At 41.2% G+C, this 21,108-nt stretch overlaps 1 pseudogene; it reads right to left on the bottom strand.

Annotated features, from left to right (window-relative positions):
* Window positions 1-429: 429 nt before the first annotated feature.
* Window positions 430-9,882, bottom strand: LOC144249392 (autophagy-related protein 16-1-like; annotated as a pseudogene).
* Window positions 9,883-21,108: the final 11,226 nt, after the last annotated feature.

Below are 21,108 nucleotides of genomic sequence, written 5' to 3'. Positions count from 1 at the left end.
GTCTCTCACCCAGCCAGGGAGGTAACTCAAATCACATGCAAGGATGGCCTCCCATAGCTGTGCATCTGGTAGAACTGGATGGGAGCAGCACAGCTGCAGACAAACCTGGACATGTGGGTGTCACTGGCACTGTCATCCAGTGAGAAGAGCTAGAGGGGACCCTGTGGCTCCCCAATGAGGTATGGAATTATCAGAATTACTAGTGTTTCCCACACCAACTGAGACAAGAGCCTGATCCTTGGCCAGGTGACTTGCAGGGCCGGGCTGTTTCAGTATTTTTTCCTCCGAGCCATTAGAGAGCTTAGTCAAAATTCTCAGAAATCCTGTACAAAGGAAGGCCACCATGTTGCATGACATGGGCTCTTCTCTGGAAGGACCTGTGTCCACAGGACAGGACTGTGTGCATCCCTGCTACTCTCCTGAAGGTCATCAATTCTGTGCCCTTAGCATAGATCTGCTGCTTTTGTTCACACTGACAACATGCACACTGGAGGGAGACCACACCACAGTGTTGACAGAAGAGCTTCTGGGAGAGACCAGAAGAGCACTGGAGTCAAGACTGTAAACCATACCCAGTGCATTCCAAATCCAGCTGTACCTGCCCAGGCAGAGACTCGTTGACAGCAAAAGAATTCTAGAGAAATTCTCCATGCACTGTAAGTCTGGCTCACTTAGCAGTCGGGCCTCACTGAATCCAGCCTAAGGGAGCAGCTGTGCTGTTTTGAAAGAACCTTCTCCTCATTCCCTGTGAGCACTATCCAGACATAGAGAGAGAACAGAGAGAGCCCTTGGCCAAGACTGCTGCCACATAACTGCAATCAGGCCTGAAGACTCTGGTACAGTCAGAGCTGCACTGGAATCCAGGTGCACTGAACCTCTGCTTGAGAGCATTTGTCTGAAAATCAATGATTTTCAGCAAGTCATCATGGGAAGAGCTCAGAAGTTCAGTCCTTTCTGGGTTTAGATCCAAAGCAAAAATCTTCCCCAACAGCTCCATTTCTCACACCACACTCGGATCAGATGTCCCCGAAATGACTGTTCTTGTCAAAAAGTCCACTCATCACACATTGCTCTGTGCAAACAACATCATTGTAACTGAATCCTGCAAATGCTCTCTTTATGCTTTCTTGCATAGATCCCAGAGTTCAAGGGTCAGGTCATGACTTCCTGAGACATCCATGCATTTTCCAGCAGGAAATCAGCAGGGAACACTTTCCCACTATGTCCTGTGTGCATGTGCTATAATCAATAATCATCCACAGTCCAGATTCAGCTTCCAAAATTATTTGAAGTTGTAAGCCCCAGTACTATCAAATGAATCCTAATGTTATATATAACCAAAAAGAACCAATAAAAAATAGAAAAAGAAAAAAATGAAAATTCAATGCTTGGGGCTGGGGATGTGGCTCAAGTGGTGGGTGACATGCTCGCCTGGCATGCATGGGGCACTGGGTTCGATCCTCAGCACCACATAAAAATAAAATAAAGATGTTGTGTCCACCAAAAACTAAAAAATATTTTAAAACTCTCTCTCTCTCTCTCTCTCAAAAAAAAAAATTCAATGCTTGCAATTCCAGCATTACTACCAGATAGGGAGCCTTTGAACTCATATTTGTCTCCAAGTGCTTCCCATAACTTAACATTTCCATTCACCTGTGGCCAGTAATAGGGAACCTGCCCTGAACTGCATAGGATTAACTTCCCCATCATGTGCATCAAAGACACATAAGGCAGTAGTAGTTGGTACCCTCGTATGTTTACCAGAGCCAGAATGAGTGCTCACATTGTCTTGGGGGACTGGAAACGGAGAGACAGAGCATCTCCTAAAGGTATTAGTGATAGAATCCTGAAGACCTCCAGCAGGCTGTGAGAGTCACTTAGCTGCTGCTCTGCTGATAGCTTGCACAGAGAGATCTCCTCTGTGTGCTCTGTCCCACCCACAATGACTTCAGTGTCATCATCCTGTTCAACGGGCAGCAGTTCCTTTGTGGCTTCGGCAAGCTCTTTCTGCAGCCAGGCTTGCTGTCTCCTGGAGTCCTTTTCCTTCTCTGCATTGAGGCAGCTGGCTTCCTGGGCCTTCTTGGCCATCTGCCTAGTGACTGGCTCCTGGTTCTCTGCAGTAGTTTTCCTCAGGTTCTCCTCCAAGACAGTAGAAGTGACCTTCATGGTATCATATTTGTCCTTCAAGGTCTGGTTGGATATGTCAACATTCCATGTGCCACTGTGTCCAGGAACTGCAGGATTATCTCCCCAAAGACTCTCTCTGCAGCCTGTCCCAGCGCCTCAGCTCCTCCGCAAGGTGGCATGTCAGCTGGAGTCCTTTGTATTTTTTGTTTTGAAAAAGGATCTCATTAAATTGCCAGAGCTTGCCCTTGGACTGTAATCCTCCTGCCTCAGTCTTTCTGGTAACTGGCTTATAGGTGTACACCACTACACCCAACTCAGACCCTTTTATTATAGAGTTTTCCCCTAGCCTGAACCCCCTTTTCTTCTGAAACCCCCCTCCTTATTTAACTAATTCATACTCCCATATTCAGACCTCAATTTAAACATCAGTTTTTAGAAAGCCCTTCACTGAGGCCCAGACTACCTGAGAACCTGAGGTTCCCATTACCTGTACTCACAGCCCTCGATCTGTCCTGATAGTCATAACATTTGATTGTTATTACCTGGTCAATATCTCTTTCACCCCCACTGAGAGACCAGGAGCTGCATCTGTCTCCTTCATTGTTCAGCTCTGCATTGCTATTATCTAGGAGGGCTGGCACTTGTTTGCTGAATAAAGGAAAGAATGAACCAGAGAGTCTGCAGCTGGGCAGGACTGAAGACTTAATTAAACAGAGCTGTTTTTTCCTTCCATTTAAGTTACTGATAAAATTATTAAACAGCCTGGTGTGGTGGCACATGACTGTAATCCCAGCTGTGGGTGTGCTGGGGTGGAAAGATCACAAATTCTGGGCCACCTGGGTGGCTTGGTGTGACCTTGTCTCAAAATGGAAAGTAGGGACTTCTGGAGATGTGGGGATGGAGCTCCGTGGTAGTGTAAAGGTAAAATTTCTAAGCTGATTCTAAACTGCAAGAGTCTGAGTTAAAGTGTAAAAGATTGGGCATTGTAAAGTTTCTAAATTGAAAGGCTTGGGCTAAAAATAATAATAATAGGCCAGGTATTGTTAAAATTCCTCTGCTACCCCCGGAACCTGTAATCTCTGTAGCTGTTAGAACAATACCTGAACTGCCCAGTAAATATTTCCATTGATTCCCTGGTTGTTTATTAGCTAAGGGCTCCAAATAGCTCAGACGTAGGCATTGCAGGACCTAAACCAATCAGTTTGAATGTGTACCCCACTTAGGAGCACCAATCACTCCTGTCCAATCTGTTCCCGCCAATGTATGCACTAATCATGGCTCAGGGTTGTTGTTCAATTTTCCCGTGCCTAAAGATGATTTGTTCTGATGTATGCAAAGCCCCCCACCCTCTCCAAAAAGTGTACTTAAGCTCTGCTTGACCTCTGCTCTGGGCTCTGGGCTGCTCTCCCTTCCTGAGTGAGCCTTGAGTCCCAGCATGCTGGTTCAATAAAACTTCCCCCTGCAATTGCATGAAGCTGGTCTCTTGTGTGGTCTCTCCCTCCGACGCTCCGCCGGACCCTTACAGTAGAATGCTTGCCTGGCATGCATGAGGCCCTGGATTTGATACCACCAAAATAAACTTTTTAAAAAGTAAAAAGGGATGAGGATATAACTCAGTGAGAAAGGGCACCAACTTTTTTTTTTTTTAATTATTGATCAGATTCAGACCTAGAACACAGACCAAAGGGAATATCAGAATATGTCTCTAGGTTCACCCTAATGTCGTCCTTTCGTGTGCATAAAAAGAGTTGCTACAGTCTGGCTGGGCACAAAATCATAAGCCACTCAAGCAGGAACAAACTTTATTTCCAAAACTCCTTCGAACACCACGCACATGGTCTTCTCCTGGACACACCACACCAACAGGAAAATCCCTCCTCCAGAAATTCCTCCTACCACACTTCCCCAAACAATGGGAACTCTCCAGGAGTCCCAGGAGAGCTCCAAAATAACAGGCCAAGGAGGACAGCAGGGGTCCAATATCCAATTGAATGCACATCTTAACATAATCATTATCATCTCAATGGCTTGCTGGCATAACCTTTCAACCAAAAATGCCATGCATCATTCTTACTTGGCTATGGCTCTTAACAAAGAGGTTTAAAATAAAGGTTAAGGTTGGGGACATAGCTCCATGGTAGAGTGCTTACCTAACATCACGAAACCCTGGGTTTTAATCCAGCTGAGCAAAAAATTAAAAATAAGACGTACATATTACTAGTCTACCTCCCTACGCCCACCCCACCACTAGGGTTCTGATTTAACAGATTAAGTATAGGGCCTGACCTTTTTTTTTCTAACAAGTGCTCCCAATAACTCTGATGCTATGGTTCATGGATCATGCTTTGAGAAATGTTAGTACCTGTAATCTGGCTTCTCAACCCTCAAGTCATGAAACTAAGCTCACCGTGGTTATCACCAACCTCTGTGCAGCCAAATTTAGATTTCCAGTTTTCTTTCCTTGTCTTACTTAACATTTTCCAGTTGAACATAGGGTGAGGTAAGTGAGGCAGGATCTCAGGTGCAGAGTCAGATCCTGTTTTTATGTAAAATGTTGATATTTGATTCATCATGAATTTTATATTAATTTGATTATTTTAAATGTTGCATTGAAATATGATTTTATTGCTGAGGTGTTTTTTTTTTTTAATTTTGGTGCCCTTTACAGAGATGATTTACCACTGAGCTATATCCCCACCCCTTTTTTTGGGGGGGGTCTTGCTGGGTTGCAAGGACAGGCCTCAGGTTTACAGTTCTCCTGTCTCAACTGCCCAAGTCACTGGGATCATAGGTGTCTGCCATTGCACACAACTTTGGTGCCCCTTTAAATTCGAGATCCAAGGCAAGGGCTGTGCCTCCTTCACCTCATTTAGTCCAGCCTGATGGCCTCTGCCCCTTCTCAGCTCTCTTCTTCTTGTCCTTCTTCTATTGCTATTTCTCTGTCTCAGCTGCAGAATTTCCTCCCACTCCTAAACGTTAGTGTTTCCAAGGATTCTGTGTCCAGCCCACTTCCTTTCTTACTCAGTCATTGCACTTGTACTAGGCATCGTCATTCTTCCCCATACCTCAGGTGCTAGTAATAGTGCCTTACATTTAGTGGACATTCAGCTAATGCTTATGCAATGACTGGATGAACCAGGCCTTAAAGGTACAGCTGTAGATTCACTTTCTATTGCCAGAATTATGTATTATTTCCTAACTTTGGGAGGTGGGGGGAGTACTGAGGACTGACATTTATTATAGGTAAGAAAAAAATGAACTTGGAAAGATTGAGTAATTTACTAGTAAATAGGAATGGATCTGTCTGACCCAAAGCCCATAGGCCATCTATTGTACTCCAGGATCTCCCACTAGGTAGGCAGTGCAAACCCACAACTCCACCTGCAACACCATACAGGGAGACCACCCACATCAGCAGCCTCGCCCACTCCCTATGTCTACAGGTAGAAAGGCCTGGCAGGAAGAACCTGGGCTAGCCTGCTCAGGTTCAAATCCCAGTTTCCTTTGGTAACTTCATGTTATACTCATGGAGTAAATGGAAATACTGACAGTGAGCACCAGAGAGCTATAGTGAGGATTATATGAGACAATTCAAGCAAAGCAGTTAGCACACTGCCTGGTATTTGTTATCTGCTGCTGATACTATGGCAACCTTCTAGAACTAAATAATGAAAATAATAGACCCAAAATATGTATAGCAAGTGACTATGAAAAGAAGACCAGTCTAGTACAGAGAGAAAAGATGGTGACAAAAGTTGGTTGGCCTAGCTGGTCACTGAAGAAAAGGAGAATGCACTGAGTCAGGAACAGGGCAGAGGATGGGGGAACAGGGAGGGGATAAGGTAGGGATAAAGAGACTGCCATGTGGCTGATAACCTGGCCCCCAGCTATGGTGGCAACATGCAGGGGAGCCTAGCTCTAGAGCAAATGCTGTTTTTGCAGTAAAGAGCCTTTCCTAATGAACCAATCTGTATTTACTTCTATTGGCATCCTGGGAACCAGGGTGCAGCAGAGATAATTTGACTCATTCCCCCACCCTTCCCCCAACAAAGCATTATTACCTCCAACCCATTACATTAGCTCTTATCAGTCTTGGAAGCTCTCAGTCATCCTCCATGAGCTGTAATAATTTCAGCTAATTTCTTAAAGTGTTCAAAGAGCCTGTGATATGTTATGAGCCTAGTAATTATTGACTGGTTCCCTTTCTATTGTGGCTTGATTTTATACCTTGTATCCAAGCTGACACATGCTGTGGGTGCTATATTATGATGAGACTTTTTGCAAAGGCTGATTTTTAAAAATAAACATTAAATATTGAGGCTGTTTAAAATCAAAGTTTAATTTTTCTACCATCTCTTATTATTCTTATTAGGAAGCCATACAATTCTTCATAAGGACAGTAACCTCCAGTGTAAAACTTTGAGCAAGTACACAATTGATAATTAATTAGGAAGTTGAAATCTAGGATTGGGCCCAAAATAATGAACTATACTGAGACACAAGAGTACAATGATCATGGCTTAGAGAGACTTGAGAAATTGACCCTTAACTTTTTCCATGCACCTTTGATTGATGCAAGAAGACCAGTCTAGTACAGAGAGAAAAGATGGTGACAAAAGTTGGTTGGCCTAGCTGGTCACTGAAGAAAAGGAGAATGCACTGAGTCAGGAACAGGGCAGAGGATGGGGGAACAGGGAGGGGAACCTGTCAGAGCCAAGTGGCTAAACTACCCTGGAGGAACTTCCTGGACAACAAGGAATGACCCAGCACCTATCCTCTGTGTGTTGCCCCTTCCCCTTTAGCTCCTCTCAGAGTAAAGTGTGCATTCCAGCTGCTTTGTTATCCTGGACCTGAAGGGTTACCCAGAATCAGGCACAGAATCTATTTCTCTAGGGAAAAGCACCCTGAAAAGAATTCTTTGACTTGTGGTTCAGCTATATCACTTTACCTATGTTTAGAAAAGCTTTTCAGGTCAATTGGCATCTTCTTATCAGCTGTGGGCAGGTAAGATTCACTCTAGAGAAATTCCAGTCTCTCGTGGTATCCTGGGTATTCATATCACATGGGATTCTAGGTATCTGTAGGTGCCCCCTAACCTTCAAGATGGGCCCAGATGTAGTGTCCCCCAGAAGTCTGCTCCAATGACTCCTCCATCCCATGTTCCTCATTGGCCCTTTACTAGTTAGTATCCTTTTGATGGAGAATTACAGAAAAGTAATTCCTGCTACACTCAGGAAGAAGAGATTTATTGGCTTGCCTGACTGAACAACCCAGAGGTGGAAATACATATTTCAGACCTGACTAGACCCAGGGGTTCAAACAATATCATCAGTATTTGGTCCCACCCTCCCTCTTTCCCCTTAAGGTCTCCATCTGTCCTCTATATTCAGAGGCTCCGTGAGCTGGGGTTCCCAGGAGCTCCAGACATGCACCTTATAGCTCAGCTATGCTGAAAAGAAACCAATCTTTAACATGGGTCCCAAGAACATTCTGGCTTTTGAGCCTCATTGGATCAGCTTAGGTCACATGCCTGGCCCCGCACCAATTTCATAGCCAGAAGGATGACATACCTGTCACCTGTTTACCCCACTAAATTCACATGACCCAAGAGGAAGCATGAGTCCCCAAGGGACAATCAAGGTGCTATTACCAGAAGAAGGGGAAACAGAGGCTGGAAAGCCAAAAATAAAGAGATGTCCACTTCCTGCTAGAAGGAAGAATATCCAAAGTATCATATCACTTTACCTATGGACATTTCCGGGATAGGAGGCAAAATATGTGAGGAAAGGAACTTAGACTCCCTTAGGAGGTCAGTGTCAAGGAATTTGTCAAATGTTTTGTTTCAACTCTTCTATTCCCTGGACAGTAATTGGTACCTGAGAGAATTTCTTGAGGTCAGAGGTGTCCTAAAATTTTTAGAAATACTTGGACCAGAGAAAATCAAGGAAGAGGGCAAGAGGGAATCCACCAAGCTTCTTCAGCTTATTTCAAACTCAGGAAGTTTGGAAAGCTATGGTGGGTACTGTGTGTGATGAGGTGTCCAGGGCTCCCTAGGAGCCTGGGTGGAATGCTGGCAGTACCTGCCACTCTATTTTGGGCTTTCCAGCCTCTGTTTCCCCTTCTTCTGGTAATAGCACCTTGATTGTTCCTTGGGGAATCATGCTTCCTCCTTTCTTGGGTCATGTGAATTTAGTGGGGTAAGCAGGTGACAGGCTCATCATAGGACTGATGCACAAGCAAGCATTTCTTACATGGCTCAATTAGCTTCTGTCCATATCACCACCAGAAGAACAGACAAGATTTGTTTTCTAGCTGGGCACAGTGGTGCACATCTGCAATCCCAGCAGCTCAGGAGGCTAAGACAGGAGGATCACAAGTTCAAAGTCGGCCTCAGCAACTAAGCAACACACTGACTCTAAATAAAAATACAAAAAAGGAAAACAGAAAGAAAATGTATGTAACTTCCAAAAACTATTTGTGTTTTTAGAGTTCTGGTTTGAGAAACTTAATAGGCAAATGATCACTGATGATATTATCAAATATTGTTAATCGTAACATTTCTAGTATGAAATTAGTTTTTATGTTTAGCTCAAAATAAATGCATCACACATTGCCAGAATTAAAACTAAAGATGAACACTTAGAGAAAAGGGTGGAAGCATATTGTTTCCATCTCTTGGGAAACCAATAAGGCAACTGCTGTAATTGGCTTTAACAAAAATAGGACTAGTCTAAGCAAACAAAACAAACCAAAAACCTCTCCCCCACTTTCCCTCTACTGTCAGATATATCTGTCAGGACTGTGCCTGGCAAGATAGAACCCTCAAACCCTCCAATGCAACACTAAACATAAAAGGGATTTGAAAAATTGAGAAAAACCTTTTAACCTGTTCATGTAAAAACCCTTTCTAAGGAGATTTAGTAAAGGTAACATCCATTGGCAGCTTAGTTGAGGTTTCTGTTGGGTGTGTTGGTGCATGAGCACACAGTTAATTCAAATTAGAGTCACAGGGTGAAACTCACATCTCTGTTTACCACAGAGATGTCTTAAAGTTGAATTTCAGTAGATACTTCTTATTTATCTAAGCAATATCAAAGACAATGTATTCATTGTATAGTAGGCAGGTGTGGATAACACCTGATGAGATCCCAGTAATTTATACTCTCCAGAGTAATACTAGCCAAAGGATCAGGGATAGTTTTGCCCAAATCTTTTGACACTCTGCTTGCCTTTGGGTAATTGGTTGATATTTGAAGCATGCTTCAGTTCACACATGTTCCCCAGGGCAACTTCTCCCAACAGGATTTAACCTATCTTGTCTCCCTGAGATGTGCGGAAGTAGTAGGTACTCTTTGAGACCATATCAGCAAAAAATATCCCTTTGCCAAACATATAGACTGTCACAGGTGCTTCAGGCAGGGCTATGCCTAGACAGGAGAACAGGATCCCAGCAAAGTTGGTGGTCCTGCACCTGTGCCACAGCAACCTTCCATTGTGAAGCTACTTAAAGGGTTTGTAGTGTTGGCTCTCCCCTTTGCACTCTACCTTAGAGATATCCAAACTTCCAGGTCATAGGCATTGTGCATGTTTGCCTGTGTTCCTAACATACTCTGCTTCTTCACAGTCTTCGTCAACTACCTTAATGTCACTTTTGAGCTTCTTATAGTTGACATCAATGGGGTCCTTGCTACTGTCATCAGATCCACCCCTAAGCCAACTGCAGGCCATCCCAATGTCCAGGAAGTTGTCTGGCATTTGTACTTTGGCCTGCACACTGTCTGCATTGTTCAGAAGCAGGACTTTCTCATCACATAGTCAAGGGGCATCAGGGTGTAGAAGCAATTTGGTGGGGGGTGGGGAGGTGTATCTGGGATTGAATTCAGGGGCATTTGACCACTAAACCACATCTTCAGCACTATTTTGTATTTTATTTAGAGACAGGGTTTCACTGAGTTGCTTAGCACCTTGCCCTTGCTGAGGCTGGCTGGAACTCCCTATCCTCCTGCTTCAGCCTCTTGCACTGCTGGGATTACAGACATGCACCACCACACCCAGCCTGCACATATAAGCCAAAGAGTTTTAAATTTTCTTTTAAGTAGAGTCCTGTTTGGTGACAAGTTAACACTCCCACTAAATGAAATGAATAGATTTTAAATGGATATTAAAGAAAAGGCTATCCTGTCTTCAAGAAAGTATATAAACTTCTCCAAAAAACATACAATTTAAGACATGTCAAGTACAACCCACTGGCAGTAAAATCTGATACTTTGTACACCTGCAGAGTTACACATCTGAATGACAACAAGCCTCCAAAATTAAAAGGCTGATGCTTGCTGAGTATCCAAGAAGCCTTCCAACAACACAAAACAATTCCCACTAATAGTGCACAACAGTGCTTGTGAGCTGGGGCCCGATGTGGAGCAAGGTGCTGCAGGCCAGAAGCCAAGACTGGCATGCCCAGGAGGCACAGGCACTTGCTGGAGAGACATCACTGATCATCTGGAGTGCAAGAGAGTGTGAAACAGAGCTGAGCCCAGGAGAGGAAAGCACATACTTTTTTGCATGAATCCCTCTGCTTGGTCATAGCTCTGAGTATCTAGTCCCCAAGTTCACACTATCAGATTCACTGATTTTTTTTTCATGTTTTACATGAACATTAGCAATCTTTTAATAAAAATTAGTAACATTTCCATAGGAAAGGTCTCTAATTGAATACAAACTATACAGGTGATAAAACTGTCATAGATTGCATCATACACAAATATTTCTACATACCTACATTTTGGCAAAGAAGATCAAGGACATAGATAGAAAACCCAAGAAGGCAAGTTCTATTTGTGCCTAATTCATGCAAAATAGGGGTACCATCTTGTGGGCTTTGCAAAAGACCAGGAAAGTGATGCCTATGACACCCATCCCAACTCAATCTTTAAGAGGTTAGGGAGAGGCCTGTGTAATCATGTAATGTTCCTTATTTTTCTAAAAAGTGAAAAAGATAATCCATGAAACATAAAAATATCTGATTTTGTGTTCTTTGTTTTTCTAAGATAAATATATATCGTTGAGTACCTTCAGGGAAGTCTCATCATGTTTGACATGACATATAAAAACACTGTTTTTCTCCCATATAAAAGAAGTGAATTTTGTAATCTTGACACTACACTGAGATAAAATACTTTGGACATGACTTACATGTCCATTTAATGTCTATTTAATAAAATTGCAAACTTTTCAGTAGAAAGTTTTCTGACTATATGATTGGCACTTCAATTTTGTCTTTTTTGTATAAATACTCAGTTTACCCTGATTTGGTTAATTTCTCTTCCACTGCTAAGCTGCTAGCCAAAACTTCTTGTCACTTGAAAAAAGAACTCTCTTAATACTTCATTTACCTTTCATTCTTTTATTATTTATTTAGAACTTACTATATCCCTGGCTACATATATGTAAATATGTATAAGGTATGTTTTCTCTTGCAAGAGATAAACCAGCAGTAGTGGTGGTGTGTGCAAAAGGAGAGAGAGAGAGAGAGAGAGAGAGAGAGAGAGAGAGAGAGAGAGAGAGAGAGAGAGAGAGAAAGGGAGGACAGATGCAAACCCCAGCTCTCTGCCCCGTGACAGCTCTGATTCTCCTTTCTGTGACAAGCAGTGGTCCTTAGGCCTCAGAAGAAACATTGTAAGTGAGAAATAGAAAAAGAAGTTACTTTGCACCGAGCGGCCAGTGGAACCAAAGCAGAAGAGCGGAGCGCCCTTTTCATCTGCCTGAGGTGCAGGACGTGGGAACCTGCAGAGCTCTAGAGCCTTGGTCAGTAAGGACGTCTGGGCATGTGTCTTCCAAGGCACAGGGTGGGCAAGGCGTACCCCCTTCTCCTCGCTGACTCTCACTGGCCTTCACCGCCCAGAGCTGGCGAGAGCTGAGTGCAGACAGTGAACTGCGCCCAACCAGCGCAAAGCGAGGCTGGACTCCCCAGCTGCCCCCACCTGCGCTGCGTCCCTAACGCGGGGGAAGGCGTAGGCGGGGCGCCAGCTGCGCTCTTGCACTAGGCGGAGCGCACAGCGTGGTCGCCTCCGGGATTCCGCTTTCCCCACTTTCGCTTTTGGACCCTCAGGGGGCGGGACTCCTTGTTAGACTCCGTTGCCACCTCCTCCCCTTCGCGCTGTCGGTCCCCCTTCCCTCCCACCTCTTCCCGGTGAGCGGCTCCTCCGCCGGCAGCAGGCGGGCAGGCGGGCAGCACAGCGGCGGTGGACACGCGGGTGTGCGAGATGGAGGGCTGCAGCAGCGAGACCAAGCTCCAGCGTCCCACGTGCATCAAGCTGGGCGTCCGGGGCACGGACTTCTGCTCGCAGGTAGACCCCGCTCCCCAGGAGCGCTGCCTCCTGTGCGGACCCTTCCTCCTCTTCATTGCGATATATTTATACCTGCACAGAACACAATTTGGTCAATTGCATTCCCCAGTACTTGCGCTTTCTCTCCCATCCTCCCGCGTCTTGACCCCATCCTACACTATTCACTCTTCTCTCTTCTCTTTATGAGATATTGCATTTCCCCCCCTTTTCTCTCTACCTTCCACATATAATGGATTCAGATGACCCTCACTCTCTGAGTCTGGCTTATTTCACGTTACACCATATTCTCTAGATTCATTTTCCTACTAATGACATAATTTTGTTTTGTTTTCCAGGGCTCAGTAAAACTCTGTTGTGTCTATATGTATCACATTTTCTTTTGTCTTTTCATCTGGTGACAGACACCTAGGCTGCTTGTATGACTTGGCTATCGTTAATTGTTTTGCTATAAACATGAATTGTGCATGTTATCAACATGATTATGTTTGCTCTATATGTGCTAACTAAGAGTTCTTCTGGAAAAATACTGTGGAGTGGTGCAGCTGGGGCATATGGTGGTAATATGACTACACCATTGAAGAACCTTCATATTGATTTCCATAGTGGTTGATCAATTTAGGATTCCACTGAGGGTCCCTGTTCCCTTTTCCCTGCATCCTTGTCAGCATTTCTTACTATTTGTACTCTTGATGGTTGGCATTCAAACTGGAGCGAGATAAAACAGTGTAGTTTTGATAAATTGATTTTTAAAAGGAGAAAAAATCCTGAAAATTAAGAAAGGAACTTTTAGCCAGGCTTGGGGGCGCCCCTCTGTAATTCCAGTGGCTCTGGAGGTGGAGGCAGGAGGATCTCTAATTCAAAGCCAGCCTCAGCAATTTAGAGAGGCGCTAAGCAATTTCTAGTTTGTTATCATTAAATGTAATTTTACTTTTTTTCCTAATTTACATGGCTATGGTATGAAGCTAATACTCTAAAAACAGTGATCTTAAATTACTTTTTTCCTGTGCAGATTAGACATAAATTTTCAAACACCAGACTAGGTACATACTTTCCTCCTTCACCCTCTAGAGACATAGAGTGTTAGTTGTTGCAGCAGTGTAGACCTTGTGACATAATTGAAGTCTTCTGAGTTCTTATGGTCCATCAGGCCATTGTGATGTAGCTGATTAATAACTTCCACAGGATGGTAGTAATCCAGAAATTCCAACTTCACCTTAACAGTCTTTTGCTCTTCATTTAATAATAACATAAATGATTGCAATTCACTTAAATAATGTGCCTTTATCCTTAATCTTAATTCTACCTATAGGCAACCAAGCAAAGGCATCATTAACCGAAAGGTGGGAAATGTAATAATTGATGAAAAGATGAGATAATTACTTGGGAGTGAAGTAATTATCAAGAAAGAAGGGAGAAATGGAAGCAGTTGTATTTTTGCAAAAAAACTGCTTAGAGAGAAAACATACTGGGTTAGAACTAAAAGCTTTTTCTGAACAAAAGCAACATTTTCCATGCAGTATGTTCTAAAACAGAAGATGCAGTTTTATTTTGGAATATTTTGTTTTCCATTAATTTGTTTTGCACACATGCTTTATTTTAATATATTTAGTCCCTTTTCTAGACATTATTGGATTACATCAATTCAGATATGTAAATACTTTTCCATTTTCATATTCCCTAAATTAAGGTGCATTTTTAAATTGGTAAATGTTTAATGTAGTTTTTCTTTTCTGAAAAACTTTTGTCGACTTGAAAGACAGTATTACAATAGATAGCACCTTAGAAATCAAAATAGATAGGCCTTCCAATAAACTCATTCATTTAACCAATATTTACTGATGTTTCTCTTCTGTGAGAGATAAGACTAGGCAGTAGGAAATCCAGTGCAAGGAGACAAGGTCCTAATCATTTTAAGAGTTCTTGAAAGTAAAATAAATATGTAAAACCAAAACCCAGTAAATTATCACTGCAGAATAATGCGGATACTTTTAAAATGCTGTAGCGTGGGCTGGGGTTGTGGCTCAGCTGGGTTTGATTCTCAGCACCATATAAAAATAAAATAAAGGTATTATGTCCAACTACAACTAAAACAAAATATTTGAAAGAGAAAGTACTATGGGGTATCCAAGGAGAGTGAGAATAATTCTGAATGTGGTTTTCAGAGGAGAAAGAGCTCATCAAGTGGAAGGATTCCTGGCAGGGGAAGAACCTAAGCAAAGGCAGGGAGGTGTGACATGTCGGGGTGAACTGGAATGAGGAGTGCTCTAGCAGAACACTAGTAACGGGCAGGTTCTCTCAAACATGAATAACAAAGAGAACATTTTAAAAAGAAAAATCAATTTGAAAGATACATAAAAAGCTTATTTCACAATAAATTCCAGAAAATAGAACAAAACTCAAGTTGTTACATTGAATGACAGAAGTGAGGTAACTCAAATTCTGTTTCTTCCTCTTTATAATAATATAATGCCTGTGTTATATTTAATCTATTGTGATTTTAAATTTTATTTTATTGTGGTAAGAACACTTAACATAAGATGTATTCCCTAACAAACATTTAGTCATAGAAGACAGTGTGGTTAAGAAGAACAAATTTGTCCAGCAGATGTCTAGAATGTGTTCATCTTGCATTATTGACACTGTATGCCCAGTGAGGAATAGCTCATGTAATCTGTAGTTTTATTGCAAGGATAGGTAGTATCATAGGGTCTGTGGATATGAACTCTGCCTGAAGTGGTACAGAGGACATCAAAACTTCATGAACACACTGTTGACTGTGTAATGAAGGTGTCTCAATTAACACCCATATTCAATAGTTTTTTTTTCCTTCTCAATTTAAGGATCACTAGTAAAAACATGATAATCTGAAAATTGCAAGTATACTATTAAAATTCAACAATAGCCAAAGCAATTGTTTAGAGCTTTGAAATAATTTTTTTGTGAGAGAGAGAGAGAGAAAGACAGAGAGAGAGAGAGAGAGAGAGAGAATTTTTTAATATTTATTTTTTAGTTTTCGGTGGACACAGCATCTTTATTTTATTTTTATGTGATGCTGAGGATTGAACCCAGGGCCCCGTGCATGCTGAGCGAGTGTGCTACCACTTGAGCCACATCCCCAGCCCCAACAAAGAATTTTTGAGAGGCAATAAGGTTTTCACTGACCTAGGTTAGAATTTCCTGCATGCTGGTAGAGTATTTCCATTATTCAACCATTTGTAGGCCACTTAATTATGAGATAATAATAATAAGTCTGAGGTAAATATACTTTATGTCCTAGAAATTCTTTGTATTTACTTCTTTAAGTCATGGTTTGCTTTACTGCACGTTCTTTTATGTATTATTTCCCAGTTTTTTAATACATGACAGGGATTAAAAAAACCGTGGGCCCACAGTTCAAATCTGACCTGTTATGAATGTTTTTGTAAATAAACTTTTGTTAGAATAACCATGATCATTCATGTACATATTGCCTGCTTTTAAGCTTCAAAGCAAGAATGTAGTAATTAATACAGATTAAGTCACCAAAAAACCTAAAATTTAAGCTACCTTTTCCCTCAAAAAAAAAGTTTACAAATACCGTATCTGTTACATGTACAAAAATTTGGATATGTTAAAGTTTACTTCATATTGAATTTATTTATTGTACTGTGTTAAAGCGAAACAGGAAAGCAGATAAAATTAATCTAGCTTGGCTAGGATGTATGTGCTGTCTGAGGAAAGCATTACTAAGGCAGCAGTTGTTTTAACATGACTGAGAGGTCAACAGAGGAAACAGGTTTATATTTATTAATATTTTAACAAAAATAGCATTTGTAGAAGAAACAATGATTGATGCTTTAGCATCCATACAAAGTAGAGTTACAGGAAATAATTTTTCCCCAGATGATTTATAACTTTATTATACAGAGACAGATGTCTTTGTAGTAAAAATATTTCATGTCTGGAAAATGAGTGTTACAAATGCTATTTTTCCCCTTCATCATAAGCTGTATGAACTTCTTCACAAGTTTGGTCGTACAAATACCGTTGAATATTGTACTTGCCCAATTAATGGCATGAGTTCTCTCCTTTTTGCCAAGAAGTCTAATATCTTTTTTTCCCTTTCCCCTCTCTTCCTCTTGTATGTAATTTTGTATAACCCTGAGGGTCTCCTTCCATTTCCATGCAATTTCCCTTCTCTCTCCCTTTCCCTCCCACCTCTCATCCTTGTTTAATGTTGGTCTTCTTCTCGTGCTCTTCTTCCCTATTCTGTTCTTAGTTACTCTCCTTATATCAAAGAAGACATTTGGCGTTTGTTTTTTAGGGCTTGGCTAGTGTAACCATTGTGATTCTGCAATCTTTGTAATGTTTTGGATAACCAATAAAAAAAGAGAGAAAAAAAAGTCTAATATCAACTGTTTTGGATCCTCACAACTTCCAGAATTCTATTAGTTTGGAGTTTTTCTCATTCTAAAGAATACACAAATGTAAGTTGATGAGCTCAAAATATGCTGCACACAAGTTTCCATATTCAAATGCTTCTGGGCCCTGTTGCTGGAAGTAGCTCTGGAATTTAGAGTCTCTGAGGGCTCTGGATGTTGACTCCTGAACTCTGTTCTTTTTCTTCCCAGCAGGCTCCTTGTCCTTTTTCTACAATCATTTCTACACAGAAAGGGACTAGTGGTCAGGGAAGCTTTAGTCAGAACACTGAAGGTCAAGTATCTCTGTCCCCATTCACAGAAGGGTGATTTTTTTTTGTCACACTGTTGCATAACTGGGAGGACCACTCAGTTGACTTCCTAAAATAATACAATTTCTTTTTTTTCTTTTTTTTTATTGGTTGTTCACAACATTACAAAGCTCTTGACATATCATATTTCATACATTAGATTGAAGTGGGTTATGAACTCCCAATTTTACCCCAAATGCAGATTGCAGAATCACATCGGTTACACATCCACATTTTTACATAATGCCCTATTAGTAACTGTTGTATTCTGCTACCTTTCCTATCCCCTACTATCCCCCCTCCCCTTCCCTCACATCTTGTCTCTCTACCCCATCTACTGTAATTCATTTCTCTCCTTGTTTATTTTCCCATTCCCCTCACAACCTCTTATATGTAATTTTGTATAGCAATGAGGGTCTCCCTTCATTTCCATGCAATTTCCCTTTTCTCTCCCTTTCCCTCCCATCTCATGTCTCTGTTTAATGTTAATCTTTTCTTCCTGCTCTTCCTCCCTGCTCTGTTCATAGTTGCTCTTATTATATCAAAGAAGACATCTGGTATTTGTTTTTTAGGGATTGGCTAGCTTCACTAAGCATAATCTGCTCTAGTGCCATCCATTTCCATGCAAATTCCATGATTTTGTCATTTTTTAGTGCTGCGTAATATTCCATGGTGTATAAATGCCACATTTTTTTTATCCATTCATCTATTGAAGGGCATCTGGGTTGGTTCCAGTCTAGCTATTGTGAATTGTGCTGCTATGAACATCGATGTGGCAGTATCCCTGTAGCATGCTCTTTTAAGGTCTTCAGGGAATAGTCTGAGAAGGGCAATAGCAGGTTCAAATGGTGGTTCCATTCTCAGCTTTCCCAGGAATCTCCATACTGCTTTCCAAATTGGCCGCACCAATTTGCAGTCCCACCAGCAATGTACAAGTGTACCCTTTTCTCCACATCCTCACCAGCACTTGTTGTTTGACTTCATAGTGGCTGCCAATCTTACTGGAGTGAGATGGTATCTTAGGGTGGTTTTGATTTGCATTTCTCTGACTGCTAGAGATGGTGAGCATCTTTTCAAGTACTTGTTGATTGATTGTATATCCTCCTCTGAGAAGTGTCTGTTCAGGTCCTTGGCCCATTTGTTGATTGGGTTATTTGTTATCTTATTGTTTAATTTGAGTTCTTTGTATACTCTGGATATTAGGGCTCTATCTGAAGTGTGAAGAGTAAAAATTTGTTCCCAGGATGTAGGCTCCCTATTTACCTCTCTTATTGTTTCTCTTGCTGAGAAAAAACTTTTTAGTTTGATTCTTGTTGTTAACTCTTGTGCTATGGGTGTCCTATTAAGGAATTTGGAGCCCAACCCCACAATATGTAGATCGGAGCCAACTTTTTCTTCTATCAGACACAGAGTCTCTGATTTGATATCAAGGTCCTTGATCATTTTGAGTTAACTTTTGTGCATGGAGAGAGGAGGGGATTCAGTTTCATTTTGTTGCATATGGATTTCCAGTTTTCCCAACCATTTGCTGAAGATGCTATCCTTCCTCCATTGCATGCTTTTAGCCCCTTTATCAAATATAAGATAGTTGTAGCTTTGTGGATTAGTCTCTGTGTCCTCTATTCTGTACCATTGGTCCACCCGCCTGTTTTGGTACCAATTAAAATTAATTCACACAGCTATTATGAATTATTTGTATAATAATAAATGGGGGAATACAATAGCTTTCAAAAGTTTTCTCCAAAAGTAGCTGGGGACTGTATCCACCAGTCTCAGACTTACAAAATAGTAGTATGTTGCTGTTGTCATCGTAAAGTTGCTTCATAGTAAGCTGACTTACTAAGTAGAAATATTTGAGTTGTCCTGTGACCATTGATTATTTTATCAAGGCTACCAGCCCTTGAAGTTCAGAAGTAAAAGAAGAAAATTTGCCGGCTTGCTGCAATAAACTCAGGGCCAGAAAAGTGCTACCTATTATAGCGCTTAAAATACATAATAGTATTTTTTAACCAGCAAAATATGCCCTTCCCTGTGAAACTATACAGGCACCTCCTTACCATTGACTACATTATTTTTAGATTCAGTAATGGGTCTGAGGAGTTTCCAACCATTCAGATAAATCTGCCAGCAAATTCCTCTGTATTTCAAAGCCAAAATCATTCATGCAAATACTTAAAACACTCTAGTGTAAAGTACAGGTTGACTTCATATCTTCCCAAGGGAGTGGCCATGTCTCTACACAGGGAGGTCTATTGAAGGTTTTCTGCTGTTGCTGCTGGTAATGGTGGTGGTTTTGTGATAATGATTATAAGTTTTTGTTCTGTCATTTTGTTAATTTTTAACTATTTCTAGGAAATAACTATAGACTAATAGCTTTATTTTAATTCTGCAAGGAGAAAGAACACAAAAATTTTCTGAAGGATTATTTAAAAATTTTTTATTCCAAAATTTATGGAATGATCATTATCAATTAAGGTTGTGAAATAAATGTATTGTGACTCAATGACATGCACAATGTGTGTTAAACTGTCATCTGAGGCCCACCTGTATCAGAATCATCAGGTTGTTAAACTGTGTCTGCATCACTATTACCTGGGATACTTACATAAAGAGGCAGATCCTCGATTAGAGTCCCATAACCACTAAAGTGCTTTATACTGCAGCCCAGGGAGTCGCTACCACAATCCCCATAGCCGACTGTGAAACAGACCCCCTTTGAAATGAAAATCTTCAAATTCTTTTTTAATTTTGATCTTTAAACTGATGATGGAGGTTGATGGACTGCCTGGCCCTCTTGGGCACTGCAGAGGGGAACATACACTTTGAGACAGGTTCCTGATTAACATTCTAGCTAAATACACACTTGGGCATTGCCTGCCTTTCCCCCACACTGTGTCCTGTTTTTATAAAAGCTTTCCATGCCTCACAGTCGTCAAAGATGAAGACTTGTCAAAGAAAATGTTCTTCTCTATCTTGCTCAAACCCAGGATGGGAAGAAACCAATTCTCCACTGCCATCCTGACTCCTGAATTTTAATGCTGCAGAACAAACAGCAAAATATGTCCTTCCCTGTGAAACTGTAAAGGTACATCAGGTTTAAGAATCACTTGTCTTATCTTAGAAATTCTTGAAAAATGGCAAAGAGGAAAAATTGTCACTTTTTTAAACTTAGACCTCAGAATTAGCCAATGAATTTCTTCATGACAGTTTTATTTTCTATTCTTTTAAAGATTTTTATCATTTTTTAATTTTAATTTTTAAATTTATTCTAATTAATTATACATGACAGTATTGTACACAAATGGATCACTTCCTCTGGCTGAACATGGTGCAGAGTCAACACCAGTATTATAGTCACAAATGTATATAGGGTATTAAAGCCCCTCTCATTCCACAATCCTTCACACCTCCACACCCTTCCCTTTACCTCCCTCCCCTCTGTCCAATCCAAAGTTCCTTCATTCCCCCCAACCTGCTTTATAGATCAGCATCTGCTTATCAGAGAAAACATTCAGTCTTTGGTTTTTTGGGTTTGGCTTACTTTATTTTCTATTCTTAACACTTATTCTAGGGACTGGTGTAGAAATGGGAAACAAAGACAAAAAAAAAAAAAAAAGAAAGAAACTATTTATACAAACTTTGCTTTAAAAGAAAAAAAAAAAGCCACCGAAAGACCGTTACAGTTTCACCCTGCCTGCCATGAGTGATGTTGGCCTTCAACGTATGGCTACAGCAACATAAATAAACCTCTATCTTACATTTACGCATACCTACTCAGGTCCTAGGAGCACTCTGAAGATACAAGGAGGCTTCAGTACAATTGGGGCCTGGCCCACACCACTAAGAAACAAGTAGAGGCTGCCATATGCAAGACTTTGCATAGGCTTGGTGTGGACATCAGTCTCATATTCCCCCGAGGGATGTTAG

This window comes from Urocitellus parryii, chromosome 11, assembly GCF_045843805.1.
Source record: "Urocitellus parryii isolate mUroPar1 chromosome 11, mUroPar1.hap1, whole genome shotgun sequence".
In the NCBI taxonomy this organism is placed as follows: Eukaryota; Metazoa; Chordata; class Mammalia; order Rodentia; family Sciuridae; genus Urocitellus; species Urocitellus parryii.
This window is presented reverse-complemented; position numbering and strand designations above follow the sequence as displayed.